The following is an 18,878-nucleotide window of genomic DNA, read 5'->3' on the forward strand; positions in this document are numbered from 1 at the left end:
CAATACCCACAATTTTATCTTCAGCACTTAGCAAATTACCCCTGTAATAAGTGCTCAGAAATATTTCTTAGTAATGACAGAGGAGCCCTGCACCACACTGGGGGGGCAGGGTGGGGGGGGGGGCGTGGAGAAAAGCCCTACAGAGGGATCCTGGGCTTTGGAATCAAACAGAGTTTTATCCAGTCCTGATTCTACAACTTAGCAACTCTCAACTTAGTTCAGCATTGCTGGCTTGTTTTACGTATACCATACTAGCCTATTATTTAACTAAGTTATTTAGGTAGCAGTACTTCTTTACTACCTAGTTACTTATCCTCTCTGTCCTCATCTATAAAATGGAGATACCTGCGCCCCCCAGGCTTATTGTAAGGGTTAAATGGGATTATGTATATGCATAACCAATATGGTATTGCCCTTATATTGATAAATAACCATAATTTTATTGTCTTTATTCACTGTTGCAACTCTATCTTTTCTCATATTTTAGAACACTCATTTTTCTCTTGTTTCTAAATTATTTTCATTAAAAGGGTGAGTACACCACCTCTCATACCTCTGAGGCAGAACCTCTGCTGTTGCCGCTCTCTTGGGTAGTCTCAGCAACATAGACTCCTCACAGGGCCAGAAATCAGGGATGCTGATGTTACAAGCATTTGCCTATGATATGCCACAGCCAAAACAAGATGCCAACCCATTTCTTGGGTCACCTATAGGTCAGTATTCCACTAGTTCCATCCAACATGCACCATTAAGTCCATTTAACTGGCAACTTCAGCATAGATTTAAGTGTATATTTGCACTGATATACCTCAGTGATTTACTAAGGCTGTCCATTTTCCTCAGCATATATATAGAGAGATGGCACATGCCAATGTAACCTCCATATTTATTTCACATTAAGTACTAAAGATGAGTATTTTCTTAAGTGTTTTTCCAGGCTCAAGATGGCCCCTTAAAAATGATTGACTTTCAGCTGTCAAGACTGGGAATGAATTGGTTATGCTGAATTCACACTTGTCAATTGACAGTATTAATTGAATTGGGTATGGTGAATTCACACTTGTTAACTGACAATATTAATAATGGACATTTATGTTCTATGCTTTACTTACATTTATATTTATCCTCTAAATCCTCACAACAATCCTAGGTAGTAGACACTACTATCATCTCCATTTTACTGACAAGAGAACTGAAGCAAAGACAGGTTAAGCAACTCACCCAGGGTCACACAGCTGGGATTTGAAACTTGTCCTCTGTGACATCATACTGCCTCTGAAAGATATCAGGAAAAAAACATGAAAAATCAGCTAAAGTGTATGACGATGCCATTGACTCCTCCTGGTAATAGTCATGGACTATTTACTGAGCACATCCACTCTGCCAGGTGCTGGCTGTTTACCATTATTTCTGGTTAATTTTGCATTAAATCCTGGCCCTGATCATTGAGTAGACTGAGTACTGTGCAGAACTACACAATGCAACACCTGTGTCAGTGCATCCTTCCATGAGATCCCTCTGCTGGTAGTTTCATGGAATTTTGCTTTTGCTAAACTATGCTGAGACACTATCACATCCCCACCCCTGGCCCCCACCAACCTGCCTAGAATTCCTGAGAGTATATAAGCTCTGGGTCAGACATGCCTGTCCAAACCTCTGATTTCTTACAAAATTATTGGAACAACGTTGGAACAAATTTTAATTAACAGAAAATTATAATACATAGTAATTCATTATAGCCAATCTATAATGGGAACATTATGATGAGGCCTGGAGAATCATTCCTTCCTAACTAAAGATTACTTCTTTAATGTGAATAGAAAATTAGATCCACAGAATTCAGTGTCTCTCTCCCCTGAACACTGAATTAAACACCTTCTGAATTACACCACCTTCTGTATCTTTGAAAAATCTCCATTCTGTGAAGGCCTTTACTGGCCTTACAATGACTTAAGGTAGGGGAGTCTTCTCAGTTGTGTTGCATCTTTTCTGACATAGCCACATGGAAATTTCCATTCATTCATTCAGTCAGCAATTATTGAGAATCTTCCAGGACCTGTGCTAGTGCTGGTGGCGGTCTCTGCCCTTGAGGAGCTTACAGTCTATTGGATGATAAAGACTTTAAACATTATGAAGAAGTATAAAATGTGGTCATTGCTTTCAGTAATTCCAGGAGCCACAGCAAATCCTACCCTTGTTGTTACTGTCACCATTCTTGACTTCAGAGATTATTTTAAGTTCTTCTATCCTCCCCCTATGTCTCATATTTTCTTTTTCTAGAACTACTGCAAATTTTCCATTTGCACTCAGACCCACTTAGGAAGCGTAGAGTATACCAGAAGGCTCCCTTGCCCTTGACTTCCTGTTGGGTTTCGCCAAAGGGGAGCACTAACCAGATTTTGAAAAAGAAGAAGAGAGAAAGTGAGATTTGTATATTTTTCACCAACTCTCTCCCTCAGCATCATTGTGGGGTGGAAAACCCCTCAACTGAAGACCACAGCTTCTGTCAGGCAACCCTCTCCACACAGGTCTCTTTCCCTAACTGCCTCCACTTTTTCTCCCTCATCCCACTCCAGATTCTGGTAATACTACAGGGCCCCAGGGATTATACTATCTCCACACCTTTGTAACTAGTCCTTTAATGAACTCCCCTCAAATTACCAACTATGAATGTGCCATCTTTTTCTTGCAAGGACTCTGACTGATACAGTGCTATGAATGTCTCCTTCAGTATGGCTTTTTCCTGTGCAGAGAATTATTTTTGACATTTTCTGAAGTATTTTGGCCCAAGCAGTTCAGTAAACCTTTATGCTTCACTATTCAAAATGCTGAAGATAGAAAGATAACTAGGACAATGGTTTTGCCCTGAAGGAACCTGGTCTAATGATACAAACAGATGCATAAATAGGGTATCCCAAACTTTATTCTCCAAGCTAAAACAATTTTTTTTTAAAAAAGGAGTTGCTATAAATAATTACACGAGGACAATAAACATAAACTGTCACAGTCCCAAGTTCATCCTACACATAAAGAGATCATTGCCTTAAACTATAATGAGCATATGCAGAGTGTGAACAAGCTACCACAGGTGAACAAAACCGAACCACCTAACTCAAGCTTTGAAGAGGGGTCAACAGGAGGCTTCTTGAAGGAGTCTTGAATCTGATCTGCCCCCAGAGACTCCACCTCTCTGTAGCACCCCTGTGTCACATCATCTCCTTTGCTAGAGACTCACCTTGGCCACAGCTAACAGATTGAGAAATCAGGGCTAAGTACATCCTTACCTTAGCAAGAAATAAAAGATTCACTCTCTGACTTCAGAAATAAAAACTGGGACTTCCCTGGTGGCGCAGTGATTAGATTCCGCCTGCCAATGCAGGGGACAACGGTTTGATCCCTGGTCCAGCAACTAAGCCCATGCACCACAACTACTGAGCCTGTGCTCTAGAGCCCGCAAGCCACAACTACTGAGCCCACATGCCACAACTACTGAAGCCCATGTGCCTAGAGCCTGTGCTCTGCAACAAGAGAAGTCACTGCAATGAGAAGCCGGCTCACTGCAACGAAGATTAGGCCCCACTCACCACAACTAGAGAAAGCCTGTGCACAGCAATGAAGACCCAACGCAGCCAAAAAAAAAATTAAATTAAAAGAAAAAAGAGCTACCCACCACAGCAACAGCCAGCTCTACCCACCACCAGTCCCTCTCATCAGGAAACCTGCAAATGCCTCTTAGATAGCCTCATCCACCAGAGGGCAGACAGCAGAAGCAAGAAGAACTACAATCCTGCAGCCTGTGGAACAAAACCCATATTCACAGAAAGACAGACAAGATGAAAAGGTAGAGGGCTATGTACCAGATGAAGGAACAAGATAAAACCCCAGAAAAACAACTAAGTAAAGTCGAGATAGGCAACCTTCCATAAAAAGAATTCAGGGGGCTTCCCCGGTGGCGCAGTGGTTGAGAGTCCGCCTGCCGATGCAGGGGACACGGGTTCGTGCCCCGGTCCGGGAGGATCCCACATGCCGCGGAGCGGCTGGGCCCATGAGCCATGGCCGCTGGGCCTGCGCGTCCGGAGCCTGTGCTCCACGATGGGAGAGGCCACAGCAGTGAAAAGAATTCAGAATAATGATAGTGAAGATGATCCAGGACCTCGGAAAAAGATTGGAGGCAAAGATTGAGAAGATGCAAGAAATGTTTAACAAAAATCTAGAAGAATTAAAGAACAATCAAACAGAGATGAACTATACAAAAACTGAAATGAAAACTACACTAGAAGGAATCAATAGCAGAATAACTGAGGCGGAAGAATGAATAAGTGACCTGGATGACAGAATGGTGGAATTCACTGTTGCAGAACAGAATAAAGAAAAAAGAATGAAAAGAAATGAAGACAGCCTAAGAGGCCTCTGGGACAACATTAAATGCAACAACATTCGCATTATAGGGGTCCCAAAAGGAGAAGAGAGAGAGAAAGGACCTGAGAAAATATTTGAAGCGATTATACTCGAAAACTTACCTGACATGGGAAAGGAAATAGCCACCAAAGTCCAGGAAGCACAGAGAGTCCCATACAGGATAAACCCAAGGAGAAACACACCAAGACACACAGTAATCAAATTGGCAAAAATTAAAGACAAAGAAAAATTATTGAAAGCAGCAAGGGAAAAACAACAAATAACATACAAGGGAACTCCCGTAAGGTTAACAGCTGATTTCTCAGCAGAAACTCTACAAGCCAGACGGGAGTAGCATGATATACCTAAAGTGATGAAAGGGTAGAACCTACAACCAAGATTACTCTACGTGGCAGGGATCTTATTCAGACTTGATGGAGAAATCAAAAGCTTTACAGACAAGCAAAAGCTAAGAGAATTCAGCACCACGAAACCAGCTCTACAACAAATGCTAAAAGAACTTCTCTAAGTGGGAAACACAAGAGAAGAAAAGGACCTACAAAAACAAACCCAAAACAATTAAGAAAATGGTAATGGGAACATACATATCGATAACTACCCTAAAGGTGAATGGATTAAATGCTCCAGCCAAAAGACACAGGTTTGCTGAATGGATACAAAAACAAGACCCATATATATGCTGCCTACAAGAGACCCACTTCAGACCTAGGGACACATTCAGACTGAAAGTGAGGGGATGGAAAAAGATATTCCATGCAAATGGAAATCAAAAGAAAGCTGGAGTAGCAATACTCATATCAGATAAAATAGACTTTAAAATAAAGAATGTTACAAGAGACAAGGAAGGACACAACATAATGATCAAGGGATCAATCCAAGAAGATATTACAACTATAAATATATATGCACCCAACATAGGAGCACCTCAATACATAAGGCAACTGCTAACAGCTATAAAAGAGGAAATCAACAGTAACACTTTAACAGTGGGGGACTTTAACAACTCACTTACACCAATGGACAGATCATCCAAAATGAAAATAAATAAGGAAACAGAAGCTTTAAATGACACAATAGACCAGATAGGTTTCATTGATATTTATAGGACATTGCATCCATAAACAGCAGATTACACTTTCTTCTCAAGTGCACACAGAACATTCTCCAGGATAGATCACATCTTGGGTCACAAATCAAGCCTCAGTAAATTTAAGAAAATTGAAATCATATCAAGCATCTTTTCTGACCACAATGCTATGAGATTAGAAATGAATTACAGGCAAAAAAACATAAAAAACACAAACACATGGAGGCCAAATGATATGTTACTAAATAACCAAGAGATCACTGAAGAAATCAAAGAGGAAATCAAAAAATACCTAGAGACAAATGACAATGAAAACATGAGGATCCAAAACCTCTGGGATGCAGCAAAAGCAGTTCTAAGAGGGAAGTTTATAGCTATACAAGCCTAGCTCAAGAAACAAGAAAAATCCCAAATAAACAAGCTAACCTTACACCTAAAGGAACTAGAGAAAGAAGAACAAACAAAACCCAAAGTTAGCAGAAGGAAAGAAATCATAAAGATCAGAGCAGAAATAAATGACATAGAAACAAAGAAAACAATAGCAAAGATCAATAAAACTAAAAGCTGGTTCTTTGAGAAGATAAACAAAATTGATAAACCATTAGCCACACTCATCAAGAAGAAGAGGGAGAGGACTCAAATCAATAAAATTAGAAATGAAAAAGGAGAAGTTACAACAGACACTGCAGAAATACAAAGCATCCTAAGAGACTACTACAAGCAACCCTATTTCAATAAAATGGACAACCCAGAAGAAATGGACAAATTCTTAGAAAGGTATAGCCTTCCAAGACTGAACCAGGAAGAAAGAGAAAATATGAACAGACCAATCACGAGTAATGAAATTGAAACTGTGATTAAAAATCTTCCAACAAACAGAAGTCCAGGACCAGATGGCTTCACAGGTGAATTCTATCAAACATTTAGAGAAGAGCTAACACCCATCCTTCTCAAACTTCCAAAAAAATTGCAGAGGAAGGAACTCTCCCAAACTCAGTCTATGAGGTCACCATCACCCTCATACCAAAACCAAACAAAGATACTACAAAAAAAGAAAATTACTGACCAATATCACTGATGAATATAGATGCAAAAATCCTCAACAAAATACTAGCAAACAGAATCCAACAACACATTAAAAGGATCATACACCATGATCAAGCGGGATTTATCCCAGTGATGTAAGGATTCTTCAATATACCCAAATCAATCAGTGTGATACACCATATTAACAAATTGAAGAAGAAAAACCATATGATCTTCTCAACAGATGCAGAAAAATCTTTTGACAAATTCAACACCTATTTGTGATAAAAAAAAAAAAAAAAACTCTCCAGAAAGTGGGCATAGAGGGAACCTACCTCAACATAATAAAGGCCATATATGACAAACCCACAGCAAAGATCATTCTTAATGGTGGAAAACTGAAAGCATTTCCTCTAAGATCAGGAACAAGACAAGGATGTCCACTCTCACCACTATTATCAAAATAGTTTTGGAAGTCCTAGCCACGGCAATCAGAGAAGAAAAAAAAATAAAAGGAATACAAATTGGAAAAGAAAAAGTAAAACTGTCACTGTTTGCAGATGACATAGCACTATACATAGAGAGTCCTAAAGATGCCACCAGAAAATTACTAGAGCTAATGAATGAATTTGGTAAAGTTGCAGGATACAAAATTAATGCACAGAAATCTCTTGCATTGCTATACACTAATGATGAACAATCTGAAAGAGAAATGCAGGAAACACTCCCATTTACCATTGCAACAAAAAGAATAAAATACCTAGGAATAAACCTACCTAGGGAGGCAAAAGACCTGTATGTAGAAAACTATAAGACACTGATGAAAGAAATTAAAGATGATACCAACAGATGGAGAGATATACCATGTTCTTGGATTGGAAGAATCAATATTGTGATATACTACCCAAAGCAATCTACAGATTCAATGCAATCCCTATCAAATGACCAATGGCATTTTTATGGAACTAGAACAAAAAATCTTAAAATTTGTATGGAGACACAAAAGACCCCAATTACCCAAAGCAGTCTTGAGGGAAAAAAACAGAGCTGGAGGAGTCAGACTCCCTGACTTCAAACTATACTACAAAGCTACAGTAATCAAGACAATATTACAAAAAGAAAAAATCAGAAACATAGATCAATGGAACAAGATAGAAATCCCAGAGATAAACCCACACACCTATGGTCAACTAATCTATGACAAAGGAGGCAAGGATATACAATGGAGAAAAGACAGTCTCTTCAATAAGTGGTGCTGGGAAAACTGGACAGCTACATGTAAAAGAATGAAATTAGAACACTCCCTAACACCATACACAAAAGTAAACTCAAAATGGATTCGAGACCTAAATGTAAGACCAGACACTATAAAACTCTTAGAGGAAAACATGGGAAGAACACTGTTTGACATAAATCACAGCAAGATCTTTTTTGATCCACCTCCTAGAGTAATGGAAATAAAAACAAAAATAAACGAATGGGACCTAATGAAACTTCAAAGCTTTTGCACAGCGAAGGAGACCATAAACAACCCTCAGAAAGGGAGAAAATATTTGCAAACAAATCGATGGACAAAGAATTAATGTTCAAAATATATAAACAGCTCATGCAGCTCAATATTAAAAAAAAACAAACAACCCAATCCAAAAATGGGCAGAAGACCTAAATAGACATTTCTCCAAAGAAGACATACAGATAGCCAAGAAGCACAGGAAAAGCTGCTCAACATCACTAATTATTAGAGAAATGCAAATCAAAACTACAATGAGCTAGTGGGAAGCAGCCGCATGGCACAGGGATATTGGCTTGGTGCTTTGTGACAGCCTGGAGGGGTGGGATAGGGAGGGTGGGAGGGAGGGAGATGCAAGAGGGAAGACATATGGGAACATGTTTATGTATGACTGATTCACTTTGTTATAGGGCAGAAACTAACACACCATTGTAAAGCAATTATACCCCAATAAAGATGTTAAAAAAAAAAAAAAAACTACAATGAGGTATCACCTCACACCAGTTAGAATGGGCATCATCAGAAAATCTAGAAATGACAAATGCTGGAGAGGGTGTGGAGAAAAGGGAACCCTCTTGCACTGTTGGTGAGAATATAAATTGATACAGCCACTACGGAGAACAGTATGGAGGTTCCTTAAAAAACTAAAAATAGAATTACCCTATGACCCAGCAATCCCACTACTGGGCATATACCCAGAGAAAACCATAATTCAAAAAGACACATGCACCCCAATGTTCATTGCAGCACTATTTACAATAGCCAGGTCATGGAAGCAACCTAAATGCCCATCAACAGACGAATGGATAAAGAAGATGTGGTACTTATATACAATGGAATATTACTCAGCCATAAAAAGGAACGAAATTGGGTCATTTGTAGAGACATGGATCGATCTAGAGACTGTCATACAGAGTGAAGTAAGTCAGAAAGAGAAAAACAAATATCATATATTAATGCATATATGTGGAATCTAGAAAAATGGTACAGATGAACCAGTTTGCAGAGCAGAAATTGAGACACTGATGTAGAGAACAAACGTATGGACACCAAGGGGGGAAAGCGGCGGTGGGTGGGGGTGGTGGGATGAACTGGGAGATTGGGATTGACATGTATACACTGATGTGTATAAAATGGATGACTAATAAGCACCTGCTCTATAAAAAGAAAAGAAAAGAAAAATAAATAAATAAATAAATAAGAAAGAAAAACTTTTTATAAAGTATGTAGGTAAATATTCACATCATGACAAACATTTGTAGCTTGTAAATATACCTTAGTCCACAAATTATAGAGTGAAAGAATTATTACTTTTAAATTTTTCTTAATTCCACTAGATGGTGGGTATATTATTTGAATCAACTCGGGCCCCCCAACTCAGGATTTTGAGATGTGTGTCTGTGGGTACTGGGGTGAAGCTCCATAGTACTAAGGGTACAGAGATATCTGGTCCTTGATGCTGTCACCCATCCATCGTTGAGTGGTGTTTGGGCCCCAAAAGTCACCCCTAATTTCCCTTCATTCCTACACGCAAAACCTCGTCATGTCCTCTCTCTCAGTCTGTGAACTATGTTTCCTCCCCTCTGTGATATGTGAGGATTATCTGGGGCTGGACAAGGGGGAGGACAGGCAAGGCACAAGCCTCCTTCTCTGGATCTCTCTGGCTTTGAGGTACTAGCAACTCCTATCACAACCAGAGGAATCTTTATCACACCTGGTGCACTCTTACTTCCTTTGTATTCTTCCAAATCTCTGTCTTCTGCATCTGGGCCTATGAGATTGAATCTCAAGACTCAAGGTTTTTTCCCTTGTTTTCATGATCTGCTTCGTCATTCTTCAATGAGCCAATCAAGACAGACTGATCAGCTGTCCAAAGGAAGAGAGGGTAGCAGTCACAGGTAATAACTGGTGGGGAAAAGAGGTGAGGCATCCATTAATATTTATAACATTTTCCCACCCCAGATTTGTTAAGTGTGATTCCATATGCCCAAGAACTGGAGATATAGAGATGAATATGAGAAAGTGCTTGCGCTCTGGAAGTTCAGAGCCTATAAGGAATTGTAGAATCAAACAAACTATCAACATAATAAGTAATTTTGGAGAAATGAACTTTCCAGAAGACTGAAAAACTGGATAAAAATATATATATATTATTCATGGATACATGGACATTAACTCTGCTTTCTCCCTGCTGTTCTGTTCAAGGATCAGGAATGTTATAGACATTCCTTGAAACTAAAGCATACGGATTGCCAGAATAAGTCTTGTCCTTAACAGTTCAAAAATTGCTGAGTGCCCATCACATGCTTGGTCAATTATTGGTGTAGCAGTAATTGAGGTTTCTGGATTTGATAAGACTCTATCATGAATGGTGTCACCAGCAGTTCTCAAACTTGGTGATTTACAGTCTTGTTGGCCCGGAATAAGCATGTTCTAGATGAGGTGCATCCTGACATTTGCTGAGGAGCAGGGATTCTGAATAATCACTTCAGGATATACACTCCACTCCCAAAATCTTCAAATAGTAGTTCACTTACAAAAGAATAGAGCTGGGAAGGCAACCTGAAGATCTCTGCTGAATTTATTAATAATGAAACTACCGCCAATACATATAGGCAATGTTCCTCAGTCTACTGGTAGGGAGGTATCTTAACTCATACCTAGCTCCCTGGGAGGTCCGCTTCTTTTAGGAGTTCATTTCTAAACTTGACACAAAAGGAAAAGTTGCTGATATACAGTCATTTTCCTTTCTCTCAGGAAAATTATTAAGGACTAATATATTATGACAGGTTCGGAAGATTTCAACATACTCCAGGCTGTAGCAATTTGACACGAAACCTCAGAAGTGCACAAGTGGAGATTTGGTTACATTTTCAGATAGAAAACTTCTATTACCCAGGCAATCTTTAGGATTAAGTGCAATCTTTAGGATTAAGTGCAATCTTTAGGATTAAGTGCAGTATAGTCACCTATTTATATACATAGATAGAATCTGCTCTCAGTCATAAAATGACAGAGGCAGCTTATCACCCACATAATCCCACCGTATCAGTGAACTAGAAGTCTTAGAAACTTCTGTCCTTCAGACCCAAATATCTGAACATAAACTCTAAGGAGACAGTACCTTAGATTTAGAGTTCCGGTTTGATTTAACCTTAATTCTTTTTATTAAAGAAAATCGATCTTTTTCCCCCCAAAGAGCTTCACTAGCTATCTTGCTAACTAAGAAATCTTACTGACAGTTACAGAACAACCAATGGGAGAGTAGCCATGAAGGAACTGACACAATTGAATCCCTGTTATCTTTGCTGACAAACAAAAGGATGCCCTTGCCTTTGAATGGTTACAATTAATCTGCAAGCCTCCAGGGTGGAGGAACTGAAAGGTATTTGCAACTATTGCAAAGAAACAGAAAATAACTGGCTGTTCCCTTATTCCCCCTCTGGCTCACTCTGTCAATTTTCACTACCTAAGCAAAAGTGGTATTCTGAATACTGAGAGGCTTTATCTCATGGGGATGAGTTAAAACTTTCTGATACTGTTATGAAAATATCTATTATTGAATTGTCATAAGTTTGAAATAAGTAGGATCAGTCTAAATGTACTGTTCTGTTTTCTGAGTTGGTCCCTAGCATTCTTATCAGCCAAAAACTTGGTGGGGGTACTTGGATTTTATCCACATACATAAACAGATTTTTAAATACAGAACACAAAAAGAATCAGAGTCCTAAAAAAAGGTCTGTGGTCATCAAACCATTGAGGCATCTGCTTATTAGTAAAAGTGCCATGCGCAGCTGGAAACATTCTCTGGAAGTCAACCCCAGGATAATGGAAAGATAAAAGCAAATGATAGGTAGCAGAAGCTTTGGAAGAAATGTAAAAGTTAGAGAACTTTTTTTCATGTGAAATATTGGTGGAATAAACTCAGCAGCAACCTTTGATAGTAAAAACTCTTAGCAAAGTATAAAGACACAGGGAATTCCTTTACGTGGCAAAGGTACCCATCTACTAAACACCTACTACAAACCGAATACTCATATGAAGAGGAGTCCTTTTTGTGTCAGTAAGAAGGTAAGATGCCTGCTATCATGCTTAACAAATTCAAATGGAAGGTGCTGGGTAGTGCAGAAAGAAGAAAGGAAGGGAAAGAGGGAAAGAAGATTGGGAAAAAAGAAGAAAGCAAGAGAGAGAAAGAGAGGTCAAGGGAAGGAGGAAGGAAAGAAAGAATACAAGGATTGGAGGAAAATAACAGCATTATTTTTTGCAAACAGTGTGTAATTTTCTATGCAGAAAATTCAGGAGACTCTGCAGACCAAAACTTAGAGACAAAGAGCAAGTTCAGAATGTTTGCTGAACATAAAATCAATACAAAGAAGTCAATTACATTCCTGCATACAAATCACAAGCAATTAGAAAATGCAATTTTTTAAAGATACCATTTAAATGACAAAGTAATCTATAAGATACTTAGAAATAAATCTAGCAAAAGATGTCAGAATTTTATTGAGAAAAGTACAAAATTCTAAGGAAGGACTTAAAATTTAAGTATTTATGGATGGTAAGAATCAAATCTTAAAGATGTCACGTTTTGGGCTTCCCTGGTGGCACAGTGGTTGAGAGTCCGCCTGCCGATGCAGGGGACGCGGCTTCATGCCCCGGTCCGGGAAGATCCCACATGCCGCGGAGCGGCTGGGCGCGTGAGCCATGGCCGCTGAGCCTGTGCGTCCGGAGCCTGTGCTCCGCAACGGAAGAGGTCACAACAGTGAGAGGCCCGCGTACCGCAAAAAAAAAAAAAAAAAAAAAAAAGATGCCACGTATTACCAGATTAATCTATAAATTAAATGTAATTTCAGACAAAATCTAACAGGCTTTTTCATGCAACTTGACAAGGTGCTTCTAAAATTTATATGGAGGCAACCAAAAATTATAAGCAAAAAGACAATTCTGAGGGAAAAGGACAATGTAGGTGACTTACTATATCATATATAAAGATGTTATGCAAGGATAGTAATTAAGAAATTATAGTATTTGCCAAGAACAGACAATCAGAAGAGTAGAACAAAGTAGAGAGGCCAGAAACTAATTCTTGCTTAAATGGACCTAAATTTACATAATATAACAGAGATGAAGTCACGAATCAAGAGGGAGGGTGGATGGACTCTTCAATAAATGATGCTGGAACAGCAAGTTAACCAGATGGACACTAAGTGCTCAACAATGTCCAATTTTCCTCTCTTACTAGACACACTGAAGTCAACACTTCCACACTACCTTGCTGCTGGTCAGGCCACGTGACAGGCTATGACAACGACCTATGTGCAGAAATGATATGAGCAGGAGTGGGAGCTCCCTGCACTCCCCTCCTACAACGCTAACAGAGGAAGCTGTATATTCTGAAAAAAATGGCAGAGCTATTTCCGCCTGGGTCTTTGAGAGACCTGTGGAGCAAAGAACCAACTGTGCTCACCCCACCCCAGAATGGCCACCAGTGTTGCACACTTATAAGAAAGCAACAAATATTTGTTGTGTTAAGCCATTAAGATTTAGAGCTTAGTTTGTTACAGCAACATAACTAGCTTATCCTGATAGTGCAGTTATCCTATGTGCCAACTACAGAACGTCACTCGCCATCCAGCTCTACAAGGATTAGGTCATTAGCCACCACAGTATCTGACTTCAACACACCCGAAAGGAGTTCAGGTGGAGATCAGGACTGAGGCATTCTGGGAAAAACTGGCAAAACAAGCCTTCAGATAGTTTGATATATTCAGGAGAAAATTTTACGAACCTAATTTCTTGCATCTTCTCATACCAAAAAAAAGCACTAAAATCATTAATGGAGACATCTGCTCCTCATGAGTAGCAGCAACCCTCTACCAAGATGCGTGCTGGATTGCACATACCCCTTCACCACAATCATATGTATGCTGACCTTCGCCCCTACCTCTTTGGAGCAGTTCCTCAGAGCTATCTGAGAGGCTGTCTCCCAGGCTACAGTCCACAGTAAGTCCCCAAATAAAGTTGAACTCACAGTTCTCTCATTGTGCAGTTATTTTCAGTCGACATATGGAAAAAAATAAATAAAACTAGATCCCTACCTCAGGCCACAAGTGGATTTTAATTTAATTTAGACCTAAATATGAAAAAGAAAAACTTTAAAATTTTTTAGAAGAAAATATAAAAGGGTGCCTTTCTGACCATAGGGCATAGAAATGTTCTTAAATAAAATACAACAAAACTCAAACCGTAAAAAATAAATTGATAAATTTGAGTACATTAAAATTTTAAAACTTCGCCACAACAAAAGACACTATAAACAGAGTAAAGAAACAAATTCAATTTGGAGAAGTTATTTGTGAACACCTAACCAAAAAAGATTAGTATCTAGTTTACATAGAAATCTATAAAATGATAATAATATATCACACCCTGAATAAAGAATAGAAATAAATATTCATATTTTAATAAATACAATTTAAAAGTATACACATTATAGGGCTTCCCTGGTGGCTCAGTGGTTGGGGGTCCGCCTGCCGATGCAGGGGACACGGGTTCGTGCCCCGGTCCGGGAGGATCCCACATGCCGTGGAGCGGCTGGGCCCGTGAGCCATGCCCGCTGGGCCTGCGCGTACGGAGCCTGTGCTCCGTAACGGGAGAGGCCGCGGCGGTGAGAGGCCCGTGTACCGCAAAAAAAAAAAACAAAAAAAAAAACAAAAAAAACTGTGGCTCTACTGTTTGTTAAATGGGTGACTTTAGACAATTTGTTTAACCTTTGTGTGTCTCAGTTTTCTCAAGAATCAAGTACAGATAATATTTTCTTCCAGTGTTCCAATGAGGGTTTAATGTGATAATGTTTGGTTAAATTCTTAGCATAGCACCTAGTACAATGAGATGCTATCAGGAAATGTTAGTTTAATCTAACCCATAGGGCGGTTCTCCAGGCCTTCTGGTCATTTTGATGGCCTTTCTATGGGGGTCCCTTACAGCATTTCTTCTTAATGTTTACCTGTAGTCTCTAATTTTTCAATGATAAACACATATGACTTTCATAATAGAATTAAATAAAGCCTTTTTTATAATGATGACTTTTTGGTAGGCATAAACAAGCTTATTTTAAAATTTATATAGAAAGGCAAAGAACTTAAAGTTGGTAAAACAGTTTTGGAAAATAACAATAAAGTTGGAAGAATCACTCTATTTAGGCTAGAATGTCAAGGCTTACTCCACAGCTACAATTATTAAGAGAGTGTGATATCTGGCAGAGGACTAGACACATAGATCAATGGAACAGAACCGAAAACCCAGAAATAGACCTACAGCGAGAGAAAGAGAGAGATGGACTGATTAATTTTTAAAATTGGTTCACATAGTTGTGAGGGGCTAGAAAATTCAAAATCTTGCAGAGCAGGCCAAGCTAGGCTGGAGAACCAGTGAAGAGTTGATTTTGCAGTCTTGAATCTGAAAGCAGTAAATCTAGAGGCAGAATTCCTTCCTCCCTGGGGAAATCTAAGACTTTCCTTTTAAGACTTTCAACTGATTGAATGAAGCCCATCCACATTATGGAGGGAAATCTGCTTTACTCAAAGTCTACTGTGTGAATGTTAATCGCATCTAGAAAAATACCTTCACAGCAATATCAGACTGGTGTTTGGTGGAGGGAGGGGGAGTGGGGTTTGGTTTTTGTTTGGTTTTTTGAGGGATAAATGATTTCTTTGGATTTACATTCCCCTATGAAATACAAATGATGATTCAGTGAGTCCATGTATGAGAAAAGACCCTCTTAATGACATCATCTTTTATAAACACTAATTATTTTTCCCATGTCTGGATTTCCTGGAAGTCACATCACTCACAATGAAGCTTATCTTTCATTTCTGCCATTTTAAAGGCAGGCCTACTTCTAGCCTGAACCAGGAGAAGTACAGAACCCACAATTTGTCCAACACCCTGACAGTGTTTTATTTCAAACTCTGGTCCCTGCCCTGTGATTAGAAAGAAAATTCTGCCAGTTAGCTCCTGACAGCCTCTGCTGTGGGGAAAACTGGTATCAGACGTTCTCTGAAACATACTGCCTTTCATCTAGACTCAGAAGCTAGATGTGCAATTAGTAGAAGGAGGAAGAGGTGGTGGTAGAGGAGGGTGAGGAAGAGGAAAAGGAGGAAGGGAAGGGGGAGGAGAAGACGGAGGTGCATGGCTGTGCATACCAGCCACCCACCTGAGCCCAGCCATCAGCCATGGTTGTTGAGGATGAGACTGCTAAAAAGACTTAAGCAGGGTGGGAGAGAACCAAGGTAGTTCCTTCTACAGCATCATGGAGATGGATGACTACCCAGCTCCCCGATTCATAGACTTCTCTGCTTCCAGCCACCTCACCCGTGCTTCATCTCAGGAGTCATTTTTGCCATCAGGTTAGCTGAGGCTTATGGGCTTCTCCTTGTGGTTCTTCCCATAGTTTCAGCTGGGGGCCAGGGATCATTACTGTCTTAATGTTGGGCTGCTTAGGAAGTATCCATGGGGGTACTGTTGCATAATCCAGCTCCCAAAGGGATTTATCTGGTGCTTTTCAAATACAACATACTCCAGGACATCATTGGCCACATCTTCCTGTCCCTACATCAAACAGCCAAACTGATCATAGACAGTCAGAGTCTGCTGGATGTGCATGAGGACAGGGACCTGGCCATACATGTTGCCCTGCTTTCACAGACTTCAGCAGTGAATCTGAACCACTGGAGTGGCTCTAAAGATTCTACAAAGTTCTGGCAGATGGGCTTATGTTTGATCCCAGACCACATCCAGAAAACAGTGATTAGTCACCAAGGTGTGAAGCCAGTCGTGATCTAAGTCGTTTAGATAAATGTGAGCGGCCATGAAGATATCCTTAGCTTTTTCAGGGAAGTCCTTCGTTTTAAAATTAGCATCATATTCTTTTATCTTCCGAACGGACAATTGCGAGGCAACATTCTTCTTCCATTGCTCAGTGCTCTGTGTCAGGCTTCCTTTGAAAGAAATGACATGAGAGCATCACCCTCAGGAGGAACACAGGCATCGAAGACACCAGCTGTACAGGTCAGATGTGTGAGATGCTCCAAACGTTCCAGAGGCATGACCAGTCGCACTTTCTGGGCATTCTATAAACTCCTTTTCTGATTCATATTTGGGTTCACAAGTAGGGGGTATGAAACGTTTTTTAGTTCTCACTAGAACTACAGCTATGTACTGAGTCACCAGGACTGGCTGCAGAGACCACCATTCTAATGGTCTGGATAAGCAAGACAACCTCCCCCGGCACGGGGGCTGCCATTTTTTTCATGCAAGGGCCTCTGGAATGGGGACTAAGAGTGAAGAGCCTGGGACAGGTGAGAAGGCACATAGGGTGGAGCTAGCTCCATATGGAATCCAACTGCGTACCATAACCTAGCCAAATTGACACACAAAATTAAACATGACAGTAGCTATTTTTGATAGCCAAAAAATAGAAACGGATTAGTGACTAAGCAAACTTGTATATCAATACCATGGAATACCACTCAGCAATTAAAAAAGAAAAAAAGAGCAAACCATTGTTGCAGGCAACAACTTGGATGGACCTCAAAGGCATGCTAAGTAAAATAAGCCAGCCTCAAAAGGTACTGTATGATTCCATTTTGTCATTTAATTTTAAAATAACAAAATTATGCAGATGGAGAACAGATTGGGTTTAGGAATGGGGACAGGGGATAGGTATGGCTATAAAGGGACTGTAGGCAAGACTGATGGAACAGTTCTATATCCTAACTGTGGTGGTGACTACACAAATCTACAAATGTGATGAAATTGCATAGAACTATACACACACACACACACACAATTGGTAAAATTTGTGTAACCTCAGTAGATTCTACAAATGACATTTGCCTGGTTGTAATATTATACTATGGTTGCCCTTAAGGAACTGGGTGAAGGATACATGAGACCTCTTTCTATATTATTTTTGCAAATTCCTGTGAATCTACAATTATTTCAAATTAGAAGTTTTAAAAAGTGCGGGGGTTTAATTTGGTTAGGTTGTACCCAACCAAATTAATTATTCACAACTATCTGTGACCTGCTCACTGTACATCAACTATATTATATAGACTTCCTGTTGGTAATTCTGTGCTCCATTTTTTTTTTTAACATCTTTATTGGGGTATAATTGCTTTACAATGGTATGTTAGTTTCTGCTTTATAACAAAGTGAATCAGTTATACATACACATATGTTCCCATATCTCTTCCCTCTTGCGTCTCCCTCCCTCCCACCCTCCCTATCCCACCCCTCCAGGCTGTCACAAAGCACCAAGCCAATATCCCTGTGCCATGCGGCTGCTTCCAACTAGCTATCTACCTTACTACGTTTGTTAGTGTGTATATGTCCATGACTCTCTCTGTGCTCCATTTTTAAAATCCATGAGCCTCTGATTGTTTCTCCGAAACCTGTAAAAGATTAATTATGGTCAGCCCTATTGGCAGACACCAAAAGAAGTTTGTAACCGTCGATCTCTGCTACACAATTTATTTCTTTATGGATGCTTCTCTTCTTTTACCCATAATTTCCTACTCGTGGAGGGAGGGAGGCAGGGAGTTTTCTTTGGCTGACTTGGTGTTTGGCAGCCACTTCATAGTGAAACTGGTCTGTGCTGGGCAACTGAGATGCAAACCAGCAGGTAGAGAGAGAGAACGACAGGTCTGGAAGACAAAGATTCCTGTCCAGATCTACACCTTGCACACAACGAAACCGCAGAAATGACTACTAATATAGTGCAAGGCGGGGAGGGGCATAGTTTTTCCATCAGTAAAACTTTGATGCCAAGGG

At 39.8% G+C, this 18,878-nt stretch overlaps 1 long non-coding RNA gene and 1 pseudogene across 2 annotated transcripts in view; both read right to left on the minus strand.

Moving 5' to 3' along the window:
* Positions 1–1,218: 1,218 nt before the first annotated feature.
* LOC307175509 overlaps positions 1,219–18,878 on the minus strand; it is a 42,204-nt gene continuing 24,544 nt past the window's right edge. The window contains exon 3 of the long non-coding RNA XR_013824343.1: positions 1,219–1,275. This is a non-coding gene — a long non-coding RNA (uncharacterized lncRNA). The remainder of the gene's footprint in view (positions 1,276–18,878) is intronic.
* Positions 16,447–17,415, minus strand: LOC307175508 (large ribosomal subunit protein mL45-like; annotated as a pseudogene). The gene has a single exon. The product of its transcript is annotated as a large ribosomal subunit protein mL45-like (transcript).

The sequence above is a fragment of the Stenella coeruleoalba genome (assembly GCF_951394435.1).
Source record: "Stenella coeruleoalba genome assembly, chromosome: 16".
Classification (NCBI taxonomy): Eukaryota; Metazoa; Chordata; class Mammalia; order Artiodactyla; family Delphinidae; genus Stenella; species Stenella coeruleoalba.